General features: G+C 46.9%; 1 protein-coding gene across 2 annotated transcripts in view; it reads right to left on the bottom strand.

Moving 5' to 3' along the window:
* SLC24A3 (solute carrier family 24 member 3) overlaps positions 1-17,711 on the bottom strand; it is a 477,919-nt gene that overhangs the window by 233,648 nt on the left and 226,560 nt on the right. The gene's annotated exons all lie outside the window — the stretch shown is intronic.

Raw genomic sequence — 17,711 nt, 5'->3', positions numbered from 1 at the left:
TCACTATCCATTACCTTCCCTCCTTCACTGCCATCATTATCTATCCTTCTCATCCCGCCTTTTCAAATACCCTCACTTCTTTGCCCTTCGGGTCTTGCAAAGTACTCAAGGGGCACAATGCTAGACTGTGGTTCAATCTAACTCTCTACCTATTCTGGGCCATACCTAAGCAACTTTCTTGGCCAGAGAAAATGACACTCCTGGGCTGGCAGGCCTCACCTTAGAGGTGAGGTGAAACTCAAAGGGTGGCCTAGGGAGCCAAGCAGTGGGCTACATTTTCTATGTGAATTTGTTCCCTGCTCCTTGGGGTACTCTTCAACACGACCTCTCCACTAGCTCATCCCTCTGCCCTATGTTCAAAAAAAGACGAGCAATCAAATTCTTGTCTTCCTTCGCCAAATCCCCAAGCCTCCCTGTGCCTACACCCATATTCTCCCTTGCCTGCTATGACAATGGAAACAGCCCTGCTGCTTTAGAAGGAAGACTGGTGAATATGTGTCCTGGGTGTCACCCTTGATTTGGCAGCATTACCTCTATCATTCCCCTCTCTGCTCTGAAACATAAACTCTCCCTTTCTACTCCATCATTCCCAACAGCAAACAAAGATGCTATAGAATCTCCACCCAAAGATATCACTTAAAAATAAATCCTTCCCAGGACGCCTGGGTGGCCCAGTTGGTTAAGCATCTGATTCATGGTTTCAGCACAGGTCATGATCTTGGGGCCCTGGGATTGAGCCCTGCATTGGGCTTCATGCTCATCAAGGAGGAGGCCACTTAGGATTCTCTCTCTCCCTCTGCCCCTCCCCCTGATCACTTGCTCTCTCTCTCTCTTTCAATAAAATAAATAAAATTCAAATACAAACAATCTTTCCCCTATTTAGCATCCTATATCCAGCTGCTATCCCATTTCTTTGTTCAGTTTCCAAAGAAAATCTTGTGAAAGTGTAAATACAACTTGCTCACCTTGCTCTGCTGACTCTGTTACTCTTTGACTCATTCAACTCATTTCACATCCTCTGGCTCCCTCTAGAACTGCTCTTGTCAAGACTGCTATTGGGCTTCAGTGGTACAGGATACTTCACTGAGTGCTTCTCTGATCTCATGTCCCTGGTGGCACCCCACCTCTCTTGGCTTCTGGGATGCCATACCTTTTTCCCCCTCTTCCGCATGGGCCACTCTTTGGTTTCCATCACTTGTACCTCTCCTACTGGATTCTAAGAGGTGACGGATCAGAGGGCTTATTCTCTCACTGAGCTATCTTTCCAGGTCAGTCCATAGCTTCAAATACCACCTATAAGCTTATGTCTCCAAAAGGGGTATCTCCAGGCCTGACCTCTTGCCAGAACTCTATGCACATCTGCATGTTTAGATCATTTAGATGACAGTACACTCAATATTTCTTCCCAAACCTGCCCCTTCTACTCACACATCCATCTCCTCTGCCTTGGGAATGTTACAACAATCCACCAAGTTGCTGAGCTGCGTATTTAGGAGTTTTTCTTGCGTCTCTTTCTTCTGCCATCCTGTCCAAATCAGTTCTCTCTCTTGCGCTCTCAAATATGTTGCAAATTCGCCCTTTCTTGTCACCTTTATCACCATCACCATCTCTTCCCTAGGCCACTGAAGCAGCCTCCTAATTGCTGTCCTGGCTTTCATGTTTGTGCTCCTATGATCCATCTTCCCACAAAGCAGCCAGAGTGATCTTTCAAAATGCAAATCAGGTTATGTCATTTCTGTGCTTAGAACATGTCATACTACCCTGCTTATTTCTTTCACAGCAATTATTGCAGCCCATGATTACCTGATTTGTTTTCTTGTGTGTTGTCCATCTCCTCTGGCTAGAATATATGCTCAGGGAGCAGGCACCCTGTCTTATTCACCACCATGCCTAGCACAGGCCTGACCCATCACAGACAATCATTACCATATTGCTGCCTAAATTAATCAACACTTTTGGAGGGGGAAGGACTTATAATCTCAGATCCAGGATACTTTCTTATGGTCAGCAGAATCTCTGTACATTAGAAAGACAAAATATGCTTTAAATAGGCAACAGCCTTGGCAGAAGACAGGGCACTAGGAGGACTCCATCTCTGCAGAACCTTTTATCACCCTCAGAAACTGAAAGCCCCTAAATATAGGCCAGCCATTAAAGATTCATGAGCTCCCGCTGCGATAGATCAGAGCCGTGGAAATCGGAGACTTCCATCATGGTGGACATTTTGACATTTGTTTCTAATCAGGAAATGCATATAGTTTATTACTTTTTGAGGAAAGGGTGACCAGGGCAATATTCCAGAAGCCTAAGAAGAGGCTTCCCCTTCAAGTAGGGATTATGTTTTGCTTTCCATGGCAAACACAGAACACCCACAAGCCACCTCCACTGCAGAGAGGCTGAAAAAAGAGGTGGTTCTGGCTGGACTCCTTTCCCCGTGTCTCTTCAGGCATCACAGATGCTCACTGTCCTCTTTTCTGTGGCATGTTTTACTTAATCCCCATTTAGAAGAGGTTCACAGCATCTTTCCTGTGGCAATGAGACTTTTTGATCAAAAGACCTATTGTAGGTGGCAGTAGAGGGGCTGAAATGATGCCATCATTTGATGTTTTATAGACATTACGCTCAGACATTATGCTCATTACGCTCAAACCCAAACCCATATCCAAACTTATACACATGGTGAAAATATGGGATTATATTTTCTCTAATAGATAGGATGAAGAGCGGAGGAAATCATGGTGTGTTTGTGGGCCTTACTTAGTTTCCTAATCTGTAAAAGAGGCACAGTCTCTCCTCCCCAACCCCCAATAGCTTCAATATATTTAAAGGCTTGCTAAAAAGGAAGGCTTAAATTCCTGAAACAAATGTACTCGGTACATAGAATGTACCATTGTTATTGTTAATTTTAGCAGGAGTGAGTACTAACAAACAGCTCCCCAGAAACCAGGCCCAGGAGGAAGAATTACTGTAAACAAATGAGTGAGCACATGAGTTCTCCAAGTGGCGTTCTCCACAAGACAGAGCTCCACAGGATCATTCCTTTCCCAATGATCCTGGGATCACTTTCTCTTTGCTCCTGTCTTTCTGGGCATGTGCTTGAATGGGCTCATATCTATCCACACATCCCCTGGCAGTGTGTGTGTGTACCTGTGTGCAGGTGTAGGTGCGGGGGTGCACACATGCATGCGATCACAGAGGAAGGTGAGTAAGCCATAGGCAAGCCGCAGCAGCAGCTCTGAGGAGGCAGGAAAGCCCACCTCCAGCAGCCAGGGTTGGCCAGGAGGCCGGGCAGGCCCTGACAGCTCACATGATGAAGAAACTTCCACTGCGGTGGAAAAACCCGTAAAAAGGTCAATAGAAAACCATTAACTTCCCAATGGCCTTGGTGACAGCATGTCGCGATTTCCTTCTCAGTGTTTCACGAGTCAGGAGTGAGTGTCCAGGCCTGTGGATGCCGTACAAACAGCCTTCTGTTTTCAGCAGTGCTAATAGTGGACAGAGCCAGCACTGGGCTGCCTCCCACCCATCCTGGGGCTGCCTCCCAGCAATCTGGGGAGAGAGTTGCATGACAAAGCTGTTGTGCCCAAGATCGCGAATCCCAGAAACCGCCAAGGAGCCGACACCGATGCAATCACACAAGGGTTTATTACAAGCCCGAGCCTGGGTCCAAGTGTACCCGACGCAGCGGAGCAGGGACTTGGACCCCGAGATTAAGAGGCTTAGCAACTTTATAGGGGCCAGTGGCCAATGGGATATGCAGAAAGTTGCACAGTCATGCTGGTCCACTGAGCTGGATTTCCGGTTAGGGTGTGCCTTGGTCTCTGACTAGGGCGGGGCAGTGCCCTAAGTAATAAGCAGGTCAGCACAAGGTGGGTGCAGCCCAAAATAGCGTCAGTCCTGCTCCGCTTGTCCAGGGGTAGGGGATTTTGTTAAACTTCCTGGGTCCCACAAAAGCCAGTGCAGTCTGCGCTAAGCCTCCTCCCCACGAGACCTCCACCAGGCCTGGATGAGCTGCTCGCATTCCTTCCCCTTGCCTTTCTCAGCCCTAATTCTCTCTCCATGCCACCCCTAGCAGATGGATTTTATCCTGAACGTGTAAGTCTGCATGTGCAGTAGGGTCTAGGGTTCCTGTATGCGTGTCCTAGCTTCTCAGCAGGACACTCAGGGCTGTAAGGAGGGCCCCCCGATCTTGTGACCTGGCTGAGCCCACCCTGGCACCCACCATGGCTGACGGTCCACATCCCTCTTCTCTCCCCTTCTCCTGCTCCAACATCTAATTCATGCTCTACATTCCCCCCGGGCAGCTGTCTCAGAATAAATTGTGAAAAAGACATAAAATGTTCTCCTGTATCTTGGTATTTACTACTAGAAAAACACCATGATGAGGGACCAATGCTTTGGTGGAGGGATTCTGGGGGTTTCTCCACACAAATATATGAATACTCGCCTTCAACGTTATTCCATCAAGACTAAAATTTTAATAATATAGGGGCTGTGGTGGGCGCGTGTGTTCTGGCAAAGAGGGAGCTGCCCCCATGCACACCACCTCACTTGGGGAAATACCAGCCTACTGGATCCAGCAAGCATTCTGAGAATCTCTTGTAAGGCAAGGTTGGCAGACAAGGATGTAGTGGTGTTTATGACCTGGAGAACCTGTCAGTGAACCAAGTGCCTCACAGGAGCCGCCTATGTAAATACATATGGAACTTCCATGCAGGGAAATGCCACACAGTTTTTAAAAGCCATGGATTACTTCTCCTCATGTTGACAAGGAAAGGCATTCCTAACATGTAAGCTGAACAAAAATGCTGAGATGCTAGCCCTAGGAGACCTGGAAAGTGGTCCATTGGAGAAGATGGATCTGCTCTTCTCAACACTGAGAACATCACAAGTGATGGTGTAGGGGATTTGTCAGTGATTCCCCCTAATTAACAATGGAATTCTTCAAACAGAATCCCAACTCTGTACACGGATACTTTCTTTTCAAGGCAATGCTAAGAGGTGCTTGCTTGAAAATTAACAAGAGGGACCTTTTTTTTATAATAAATTTATTTTTTTATTGGTGTTCAATTTGCCAACATACAGAATAACACCCAGTGCTCATCCTGTCAAGTGCCCCCCTCAGTGCCCGTCACCCATTCACCTCCACCCCCACCCTCCTCCCCTTCCACCACCCCTAGTTCGTTTCCCAGAGTTAGGAGTCTTTATGTTCTGTCTCCCTTCCTGATATTTCCCACACATTTCTTCTCTGTTCCCTTATATTCCCTTTCACTATTATTTATATTCCCCAAATGAATGAGAACATATAATGTTTGTCCTTCTCTGATTGACTTATTTCACTCAGCATAATACCCTCCAGTTCCATCCACATTGAAGCAAATGGTGGGTATTTGTCATTTCTAATGGCTGAGTAATATTCCATTGTATACATAGACCACATCTTCTTTATCCATTCATCTTTCGATGGACACCGAGGCTCCTTTCACAGTTTGGCTATTGTGGACATTGCTGCTAGAAACATCGGGGTGCAGGTGTCCCGGCATTTCATTGCATCTGTATCTTTGGGGTAAATCCCCAACAGTGCAATTGCTGGGTCGTAGGGCAGGTCTATTTTTAACTCTTTGAGGAACCTCCACACAGGTTTCCAGAGTGGCTGCACCATTTCACATCAAGAGGGACCTTTTTAGGGAGATGGGCACTTCTAACAGACTTGACCTGAAGAATTTCTCCAAACACATTTTAGGGAGTGCCTGGAGTGCCCTGTAGAAGCCCAGACCCGAGGAAGGAAACAAGCCCACAGTAGTCAGGAGACAAGTCACTCTAGGAAGAGCATGGACGAAGTGATCAGGAACTTGAATTTGCCTAATGGAGAGAGATTGGGTTACCTGTGAGCAGGTCATCCTGCACCTAACAATGCACCACCCGGGGTAGGTGAGGTTACACTGCAGTGACATACAACTTGGGATCTCACAGCTCAATACGGCACATGTTTCCTTTTCATTCATACCACATGCCCAGTGTTGGTCAGCAGGAGGCTGTACTCTCTGAAATTACTCTAGGAGGCGTCAACTCAACCCTTGCTCCTACAATCAGCCAAGCAAAGAAGGAGGATGTGATGAACCACCCTTGGCTCTTACCACTCCCACATGCGACAACACACAGCGCTTTTGCTGAAAACACACCACATGACCACGCCTGGCTTCAAGGGTATGGGGATGACATCCAAGTGCCTGGAGGAGAGGACTGAGAGTCTTGGAGGAACAGCACTGAGACTACCACAAAAGCAGGAGGCTGTGGCGAGAGGTGTGCCATCATCTACCAAGATGCAGGCTCAATAGTATGCAATGGGAATATTTTATGAAGGAAAAATCATTGGTGTAAAGTACTTCCATGGTGAGTGGGGCCAAGGCAAGAGACTACAGGTGGTGAAGTGTGAGACATATGGCCCAGATGTCAGGGCAGGGGCTGAAGCCCAAGGAATTAGGCCAAAATACTTAACCCTCCACCAGCCCCCCTGAATGCAGGGAGAGCACATCATTTGTGCTCCAGAAGCCAAAGGACCCAAGTGAATGCTCTGGAAGGATGGCACCTATTCCTGGAGGTTCAGGTTCACCTCTGGATCCAGGGAATGTAGAAGGCCCATGACTTTCTGCATGCTGGTTCCTTGCTCCAGAAAACAAGAAGCAAGAAGTGCCTTTCACACAACTCCCCTGCCACAACAGCTTGGTTGAGGAGGACTCCTCTCCACCTCTCTGAAGCTCAGTTATAAATGCCTCCAGTACTGGAACTCCCAAGACCCCCCTGGCCATCCATTGTCTGTAAACAGTCATTTTACTATTCTTTTTCTGCTTCCCACCATTTATTCTTCAGCTAATCTGGCTTCCATCAGTGACACTGTTGGGCTCTGCATGTGCCCTTGGCATATTCAGATAAGAGTGGATCTGGATTTCTGTAGGATCACTCAGTGACTGCTAGCAGGAAAGTATGGAAGAGAAAATTACCAGGAGTGTGTCAGGGCACAAAGCCCTGGGAGGGTGCCCTTATCCAAGACCATCTAGAGAAATGAAGTGAACTCAGAGTTAGCACCCCATGATCCTTCTTGGGAAACGGACACAGTGTGAAAAGAGAAGCAGCATCTGGAAAAGTATGGGATGTTGAGGGCATTCCCCAGGTGTGGAAGTCATTAGCCTCACCTCATCCTTTTCAGCGACCAGCAGACCTGGGAGTGAGATGAGAAGAGGTTTGTCAGTCTCTCTATGGGCTGAGAAATGAACTCTTAGCTTGAGAACCACCAAAGTCTGGTCTTCTCTGTCATGTGACTCCACCAGGAAATGCACATCCTGCCACCCACCCACCAGAGCCTATGCTATGCAGTTGTTGGTTAATGACTCATCCCTTTCTTCTTTTGCCTTCAGATCATTTAATATCACTGGAGAGTCAGAGGCTCGCAGAGAGGAAAGTGTAGGGGCTTTGCAGTGACTTGTCATGCTGCTAACATATGGGAGAGAGCCCATTACCCATGATAAGCACCTGGAGAGAAAAACCTTAACATAAGACAGCATACACTGAGCATGCTCCATCATTCTTGCTTCAGCTGAGCAAGTGGTTAAGACACAGCAAGTGAAAAATCCACGTGGGTTCAAGCCATGGCCCTCACATAGACTCACACCATATCCCCTCAGCTTGCTGCCTTGGAGGGTATTGCACACATCACATCATGGAGTGCTTGGGAGAAAACCTGCTTTTTAAAAGACTGCTCCAGCCAGCCAGCAAAAGGACAGACTGAGCTATGGGGGAGTCCTGCCCTGACCTGGGTAGGTGGCGGGTCAACTACTTGCCTACGTAGCTGTCCAGGGTCAGCTCAGGGAGCAAGGAGGACTGGGAATCTCTTATCAAATGGGCACTGAGCCCTGGGGTAACTCAGCTTAGAGCAGCACATCATGCCCCCAATGCCCTGGACCAAAAGCTTCCTTTCAGGACTAGCATGGGGTGAGATAGGAACTTGGGGCATAGAACGTAAGGAGGCCCCCAGGGTCAAGGCAGCCCTGCACCTGCATACCCAGAGAGGAAGGGCCACCCTAGGTGCCTTTTGAGAAATAACACTGAGAGCCAGTGGCCCCTTGTATTTTGTCCCCTGGATGCCTCACTCACCTGACCCTGAGCCCTGCTCCTTTTATACAAACCTTGAGCTACCAGAAGCCTTGCTTATGCAGACTGGTGGGACCAGTAGCAGCAGCATCACCTAGGAGATGGTTAGAAATGCAGAACCTCAGGTCTACCCCAGCCCTTCTGAGTCATAAGCTGTAGAAAAACAAGATGCCAGATTATTCGTGTGTGCAAAATTAATGTTTGAGAGCTGGCAGGGCTAAGGAACAGAAATTGCAGGGTCATCTGGCATTTGCCATTTCTCAGCCTTGGTGGTACTGGGGTGGGGGTGGGGGTGGCTGGTATCAGGAAGATACTGCCAGGGGTCCCTGAGTCTCTCTCAACTACTGAAGAACACAAATCTACATTCAACTTCCAGCGAGACATCACATTGGTTTTATTAAAAGAAATCATTATTGACCATTTTATTAAATATTTAACAAAGCTCACACGTTGTATTTGGATAGAAGAACAACCACTCTCTAAAGTTCCATCCAGGACTAAGAGTCTATTTAATATTGCATTATGTCAATTCAGTGTAATAAAAATCAATAAACATTTACATGGTGTCTCAAATGTATCCAGAACTTAAAACAACAATGTGTCAGGCACAGGCCCAAGTTCCCACTCCTTTCACAACTGAAAGATATGAAGAATGGCAATGAGTAGGTTATTAATATGAGGAAATATTGCAAGAAATCCATTTATACTTGGCTATTTTACCTGATGGAGCCTTAAAGGGACTGATGCTAGGAAGAAGTTGCTGAAACTGTAACAAGTCTGGCTTGGATGTTCAGGGTTATGATCAGTATCTCTGTAAATATATTGGCACTTATATGCTTTCTATTAAAAGCAACCCAACTTATAAACCATCTTTTTCAACCCAATCAAGTCAACCAAGACTGGTCTATCACTCACCATGCTTGCACTCTACACACCTAAATCCTCCAAAATCTAAGGATACTCTGATGACCCTTGGGTTCCTGCTGGAGGAGAGAAGTGAGTTCTGAAAAACACACTATTTTAACCACTCTCATGAGCAAAGGCAAATGTGTTCACTAGTCCCAAGTTCTCCAGCATCTACAGGTAACAATTCTCAAGTCCATCAAGGTAAGTGCCTTCTTGATAAAGCTCACATAGCAAAAACTCACCAATTTTCTCCACCTCCTCACAAATTAAATGTAATTCTTATTTCAAACATTGATGACTGCAGTTTGTCTATCAACATGAAAGAGACTGTTCAACAGTGAAAACCAGTCTGAGATCAACAAAATGTAGCCTACCCACACAATGGAATATTAATCAGCCTTAAGACAGAAGGAAATCCTGCCACATGCTATAACATGGATGAACGTAGGGGACATTATGTTAAGTGAAATAAACCAGTCACAAAAAGTCAAAAACCATATGATTCTTCTTCTACGAGGTACTCAGACTCCTCCAGTTCATGAAAAGACAGAAAGCAGAATGGTGTCTGCCAAGGGCTGGGAGGAGGAGAGAAATGAGGAATTTGTTTAATCGGGACAGAGTATCAGTTTTGCAAGATGAAAAAAGTCCTAGAGATGGAATGGTGGTGACAATTGCCCAACAGTGTGCATGTGCTTAATACTACTGGGCTATACATTAAAAGGGGATTAATATGATACATTTTATATGTAAAAAAGCTGTTCTGTTGAAATTAAAAAAGAACAGCTTGGACTAATGCCAAATATAAGGCTGGAGCTGGTTAAAAATAATGTTTACATAGCTAACTTAAAGGTTGTGTAGGAAGGCTGACTCTGATTTTATTCAAGTGAGACCAAGAATGGAGAGGATAGAGACACACATGGGTGTGCGCATGTGTGTAGTGTATGTGTGTGCATGTCTGTGTGTGTACGTGTGTGTGACAGGAAGGCCAGGAGCCACTCCTTCTCATAGGATGTAGAATGAATGAGTCCAGAACACACCTGGACCTCTGTGGTGTCACAGCTCTTGGCCAGTCCCGCCACCCCAGGTGTGCAGAAGTCACATATAGAAGGATAACTACGTAACTGCAGAGTGTGCACAATTTGGATTTTCTGGAGAAAAAATCTGGGGAACAAATCCACTGCTGCTCCCCAGCTTCTGTGAGATTCTTCTGGGGGCACCTAGTCCTGAGGCTTTTGCTTCCTCCCAGCTTTATGGCTGGAGCTGCCGCTCTGGATTACCATGAGCTGGAGGAAATTCCTTGGAGAAGCTGTATGGGGTTCTTTCTCTGGGGACTGCCTGCTTGTTCTCCCAGCTGATTCCCTCACCCTCCTCCAGATGGGACAACAGCAGGCCAGAGTCACAGGCCCAGAGAGTATTTGTCCTCAAAGGGGACGTCGATCGTATGATGAGTGATCTGCGGCCATCAGGATGCATAACTTTTCCAGGCTTTACAAGACAGCCCAGGGAGTCAGTTTTATGGTACAACACTGGGAAGCTTTGCCCACTTGACCACGTCTCAAATACACCAAACTATTAACATTTCAGAGGGTAAAAAAGTAGCGCTGACTTTTTCATTCATGTTCTATTTGGTGAAGTAAAACATCTAAATTGTCAGAGTACACATTTTTTCAAATAGAATTTAATAAGAGCATTTTCATTTTGAGTTAAAAAGAAGGCGGCCATGAATAATTTATATTATAGGCAGAATATGTATCATGCAAAAAGTGGCTGAAAGTGGCCCAGTCTCATTCCCTCTATTGAAAGTTAGAGCCCAAGGCAGTAAAGGGATCTGCCCCAGGTCACACAGCAAGTAGGCACCAGAACCCTGCCTTCCTGCATATTCTCCCTGCCTCCACTGGAGGCTCTGGTCATAAACGTAGGGCTCCAAGAAGACCTTGGGATTATGCCACGAGGGCTTCCCTTTACATCCCAGGCCACATGTTGGTAAGTGCTGCATTATTCATTTTTTTCTTGGGTTGAGACGTTTTTCTGGATGCCCTTTGCAGTGTTTCTTTTTATAGCACCAGAGAGCTCATGGAAGAGCCATATCTGGCACATGCCTCCCCTTATATTAATCCCAAGAGAAAACTCAGGCTATAATATTTAAGCTTCCAAGACATTAATGGGGAGGCTCTGCACATAGTCTTGGTGTCGTGTTTTGTGTCTGCAGACACAATGTGCCTGCCAGAGGCTAGGGAGCCCTGCATACCCAGGCTAGTGGCCGGGACTTGGCACTGGCTCTCAGGTCAAAGTCGCCCACGCCCACCCCTGCCAACCTAAAGTCTCTGCCCACGGCCTGCCCTGCCCTGTGACCAGGGTTTGGGATCTGTAGGTTGACAGAGGATGTCTGAGCCACTGCTAGCTGTGGAGGGACAATCTAAGGGAGAGTGTGGTCACTGAAATGCTGGCCATCATAAGCCCATGTGGCAAGGTTAGAAGAATGGGATGCAGGGAACAAACATACGTTTCCTAATTGCAGGCCCAAAGCAACAGCATCCTCCTGTGTGTCTTCTCTTAAGGACTCTTCCTTTGAGGCTAAAAAAAAGTTTTATGAATAAAGATGGAGCAGAAGAGTAGAACACAGGATTCTCAGGGGACATGGCACTGCCTGGCCGTGAGCGAACTTTCAGGGTGGGATGTACATACTTGACCTTCCCCAGCGCACTATAAACTCACAGCTCACTCGTTAGTGTAAAAAAGTTCCTCATATGCAATAGGTGCCCACCAACCATCACTTCAGGAATTGATATGTGACAATGACCCTTATCATTTTCATCTCCCAAACAAATATGGTTCTGATTATTCAGCCTCTATCTTCATCTGGGTTCCCCCAGCAGCTGACCCTGAGATGATTCGTGGATTTGGGGAGCAGTGGCAGGAAGCAGCAGTGAGGGTGTGGGCAGGGGACATGGGGAGGGAAGGGTGTAGTCCCCAGCTGGTGACCACAGTGGGCCACCCCACCAAGGATGCTCTCAGAGACGATGCTGAATGGCCTTTGAACTGCTCCACAAAGGGGCAGAGAAGCTGGCACAGACCTGCTAACTCCTGTACATCACCGGCGAAGCTTGCTCCCGGGGGCCTGATTCCCAGGCATTTTCAGCTCATTCTGTGCTCAGGCTGAGCACACAGCCCTGACCAGAGAGCACCACAAGGGAGAGAGAATCCCATAGTTCATTAATCAACCCACCAATGACCCAACACCCTTAGCCAGCTCTAGGGAAAATAAAAAATAACTGCAGAATCTTAGAGTCAGTGACATTTCCAGCTGCCTGCCCAGCAGTCAGCTCCCACCCCCTGCCGCCCGCCTTCTCTCTCAGGCTCTTGACTCTACTGGGCTGATGGGTTCTCCTCACAGCCAGCCATTCAGTGATGGATAATGGTGCTTCCACTCTACTTACAAATACTTGGCTCAGAGACGGCCTTGAGATACAAGGAGGAAGTCTCCAAGGGGGCGTTCAAAATCCCCTTGCTGAAATCCAGGCACACAGAGCAAAACTGAGGTGGTAGGGGGAGGTGGAGGCAGGAAGAGAAGGAAGTCTGACAGCAGTGCCATCACCTGGGTTCTTTCTAGTAACACACGTCCTCAGCCCTATAGGATCAGATGCACAGGAGCAAAACCAGAAGGTTCAAGCACTCTGCAGAAAGTGCTCTTCACTCAGAGGTCACCATCCTCCCCATACCCCACCTCGTGTAGCAGGTTTCTGGGCCTCTGAGAGGGACTTTGCACTTTATCCCAATTAAATTTCATCTCCCCCTTCTGCAGGCCATGGAGGCAGCCTGGCATCTCAGTTCTTTGTTACACTTTGTGGTTACCACTCCAACCCTCGGGTCTCTTGCAAATGTGATAATTATGCCTTTTATGTCTTCGCTGAAATTCTTTATGGCTTGACTTTTCTAATTCACTATCATTTGTGAAAATGTTGAACTTTGGCCAGAGAGTCAAGTGCAGACATCCCATGATAGAGGACCCCTCCCCACACTGACATTATTAATCACATTTTAAAATTTTTAAAAAGATTTTATTTATTTGAGAGAGAGAGACAGAAGAGCAAGAGAGTGAGCACAAGCTGCGATGGAGAGGCACAGGGAGAAGGAGACCCCACGGAGCAGCAGCCCAACTCAGGGCTCAATCCCGGGACCCTGGGATCATGACCTGAGCCAAAGTCAGACACTTAACTGACTGAGCGACTCAGATGCCCTAATCAGACTTCTAAAAAGATTTATTTATTTTAGAGAGAGATTAAACATGAGAGTGAGGAGAAGGGGTGGAGGGAGGATCTCAAGCAGACTTCCTGCTGAGTGTGGAGCATAATGTGGGGCTCTATCTCAGGACCCTGAGATCATGACCTGAGCCAAAATCAAGAGTCAGATGCTTAACCAACTGAGCCACCCAGGTGTCCCCAGTAATCACATTTTGAAGCAGTTTGTCCACCAGCTACTAACATACCAGCTGTATCCATGTCCAGTTATCTGTCTCTGGCCTCCAATGAAATAATAACAAATTCTACAGATCTCATATTGTAACTCAAGACCCTCTCCCTCCCCATATCTATCTCATAGTCCTGATTACCTGGAAATCCTACAGGAAATAAATCACCACTGCAAAAGATGCCCTCAGTGAACCTTTAATCCATCGTGAATCAGGGGGTCACAGGCTGGGGACCACACAACACAGACATGCCTTCCCTTCACTGACCTGGTAACAGTCGACTCTCTAGATGGTTGGGAAACACACAAGGTGGCTGCCAAGCCTCTCCCCACACCGTGGGTTCATAAATATTCAATTACATTAGACCTGTCTCTAAATCTAAATCACTGGCTTTGAGTACACTTGGTAATCTCTGGCATCTCTACTTTTGAACTAGAAGACGGTAATGTTACCAAGGTCGTCAGATTTCTGAAAGGAGTAATTCATTAAAATTTGGAGACAGTGGCTTGTAAAATGGAAAATGGCCCTGTCGGTGGTGCTGGTGATCCTTCTTCCAAATGCTTGCAGGAAGAAAAGCCTTCAGGTGTATTTTTAGTCTTTTTTTAAGGTGGACAGGGCAGCCTGGGAATACTCTCAGCCCCTCAAATCCTTCTCCTGAGCATGTTTTTGATGCCTCCATTGGACAGGGACAAAACAGGGCTGGAAGTGAGCTGGTGAGGGGGAGTGAAAGCACACAGGGGTCCTGCATGAAAGATAGGTGGGGCTTGGGCATACGGAGGGCAATGGCCGACCAGAGAGACTGAGAGCATCTAAAGCACAGGTTGCAAATATGCTTCAATCAGAACCTGAATGCTCGCCACCTGTCTCCAGGCTCCTCTCCTCCACCATAACCCGCCACCCCTCATTGCTCCTCAGGTCTCCTGGGACATCTGGCAGTTTTTCATTTGATACCAGCAGCCAAGGACCTCCAACACTTGGTCAGGCTCTCAAAGGGCTCTGGTGGACAGCATGTTCCTCATGTGCATCAGCTCATTCTCTCTCCAAAGGGCTGGGCAGGGTGTGTGACACAAGGGCTCTATCCACAGCCCCTCTATGATGCCCTGCCGTCAGGCAGAACTTAAGTCTTCCAGTGGGTCCTCTCACGGAGGGTCAACTGCTATCCTCTGTTTATTTCTCAGTCCCCCCGAGTACCTCAATTTTTCCAGTTAAGCCTCCAGAGTATCCCACCTTTCTCAACATCCTCCCTGCCTCTCTAATGATATATCTCCCCACCACCTCACTTCTCTCCAAGACACACATACACACACACACACACACACCCCTCATGTCCCACATCAGCCACGTGCTTTCCATTTTTTAAACTTTGCCATTGGCAGTAGTAAATACAATTAAAACAGAAATACTCCTGGGAGCCTGATGGCCAGATAGTAGGTTCTGATGTGAACCTTTGATAAATTGTAAACCTCCCCCCCCTTGGAAAATTCTAACCCTGTTCTTTAAAAAGTACACCATCTCTTCCCCTTGGCATCTCAACTGTTGGTTTGTGGTTGAAATAAACTATTGCACTTGTGGGATAAGCCCCAAGGGTCTTATCTCTCACACGCAATGCTTCCCCAGAGCAGAGCTGGGCTTCTTTGAATTATATTCTTGCACTGTGATGAGATGTGGTCTGGGCTCCTGAAAATAGCCACGCAGAGAATCCTGTCTTATGTGCACAGACTGAGGATGTCAGGAAAAGCAAATAAGAATGGAGAGGGAGGCTCTTAGTAAATCTTTACTTTACTGGGGCTGAAAGCCCATTTGAGCATTGCTAGGAAGGAAGACAAAAAAAAAACAAGCTGAAGTCTGACTTGCTTTTGGTGGTCTGAGATCTGAGATTCCCATTGCATGACAAAGACCATGTAGTCCACTCTTGTGACAAGTGTGCAGGGGAAGAGGAAAACAGCACCAGAAAGGGATGGAGTCACTAAGAGACAGTTGAAAGTCATTTATCAACTGCTGAAAATGCAACCTCCCCAGTGACCTTGAGAATCTCCCAACCCTACATGCATTTGCAGCCATCGTTCAAAATGTCTCATGCACAGGGAGCTGCTGGCTAACCTTTGATTTGCTCTTGCAAAAGCAGGATTAGCTCAAGTGACAAAATTCTCAAGTTTGCACAAGTGACCTCTCCACTGGGCTACACAGCCGAGCTGTGGAGACACACAGCTGTCTCTACTCAGAGGGCCACAGAGGCTCAATACAACCGATGAATAGCTCAAGTAGACACCCATTAACAACTTCAGGGAGCCCACCTGAGACATAAGACATTGAGCAAGGTCAGGGCAGCCATGCACAGTTGCACAGGGTGTGCAGTGCTCAAAGGACCCTGGCTGAAGAAGCAACTGGGTGCCCTTGCCAAGCTGAGATGGAGGAAAGAGTATTTTTAAAAACGTGGTTTCTTATTCTTTTAATGTTTTTGTAAGTGTCACTGAAGTATCACATACATTTAAGGAAAGTATGTAAATCGTAAGTTGCAGGTGTGAGGAATTTTTACAAGCTGAACACACCCATGTAATCAGCACCCAAGAAACAGAACACTAGCATGAACTCCAGGAATGACTTCCAAAAGGCATTTTCAAAAAAATTTGAACCAAGGTGCCATTTGCTCACTATGCCAGTGACCACAAGGCTGTGACTAGAATAAGGGGGGCCTTTTTCCAGTCTGCACAAATGTGTTCTATGGGCTAGTGGGGTCCCAAGAAAAGTGGTCACTAACCTCAGGAACTTAGCATCCGGTGAAGGGTGTGGGCACGTACAGAGATGACAATCTTCTGACACAGAATGTGACAAGTGACAATGCACAGAGGGAGGGCTTCCCTCCTCTACCCACACTCCTCCTCTTTGCGTCCCCTCCATCTTCTCCTTCACCCCCCAGTAAGAGCCCTTATTGCTTATTACAGGGCTGGGGAGGTGGCACCAGAAGGGGGAGCAGATTGGCAGTTAGGGCAGAAAAAAGAGGGACCAAGCACAGGGGATGCAGTCCTATCTGTTACTGAGAGTTGCCTCAAGTTTGGATGCCGTTAGTTTACTGTTATCTGCATGTTGGGAGTGAATCCAGTCCATTGCTTAGTGGCAGGGATCCCCATCATGTCACGAAGCTTCGTCATCTCTCCTGAGCCAGAGGAAAGGTTTGTGCTGCGATCACATTAACCTGGGGAGACACAGGTCCTCTGAACCACAACAGTGGTTCGTTTCCAACTGACACACACCACTGCACCCTCTCCCCAGACTGTTTACACCTTGAGGCCTGGCCCCTGAGCTTTGCTCCTTGGGAAAAAGTGAGGACACTCAAGAGAGAATGAATGAATGCATGAATATTAACGTTATTTAAAATAGAACGGTATTTTGGGGCCCTTGGGTGGTTCAGTTGGTTAAGCATCAGATTCTTGATTTCGGTGCAGGTCATGATCTTAGGGTCATGATATCGGGCCCTGCATTGGGCTCCGTGCTGAGTGTGGAGCCTGCTTGGGGTTCTCTCTCTCTCCCTCTCCCTCTGCCTATAGTGCCCTCCTGATGCCTGCCCCCCCACCCCGTGCTCGTGCATGCACTCTCTCTCAATAATAATAATAATAATAATAATAATAATAATAATGGCATTTAATTTCCCCTTATTTTCTACTTAATATTTCTTTCCAATAAAGTTTCTTTTTTAAAATTTTATTTATTCATTCATGAGAGGCACAGAGAGAGACGTAGAGACACAGGCAGAGGGAGAAGCAGGCTCCATGCAGGGAGCCCAATGTGGGATTCCATCCCAGATACTGGGATTACGCCCTAAACCAAAGGGAGACGCTCAACCACTAAGCCACCCAGGCATCCCTCCAATAAAGTTTCAACACAGAGAGTATCTGCAATGCTCTGCAATGGGCAGTATCCAACCCAGGGCTCCCCACACAGGGGTGCTGAAGGATGGCTGTTCTACTGCACAAGCCCTGCCCAGAAAAGTGTGGCTTTCCCTCCGTTAAGGAATTGGTGAATCACTACACCGTATACCTGACACTAAGATAACATTGTGTGTTAACGGCATTGGAATTAACATTAAAATAAAAAGTAAAGAATAAAATAAAATAGGATACTTAAAAAATACTTTTTTTATACTTAAAAAATAAGTATAAAGGATACTTAAAAAATAGGATACTTAAAAAAT

Source organism: Vulpes vulpes, chromosome 14 (genome assembly GCF_048418805.1).
Source record: "Vulpes vulpes isolate BD-2025 chromosome 14, VulVul3, whole genome shotgun sequence".
NCBI classification, from domain to species: Eukaryota; Metazoa; Chordata; class Mammalia; order Carnivora; family Canidae; genus Vulpes; species Vulpes vulpes.
This window is presented reverse-complemented; position numbering and strand designations above follow the sequence as displayed.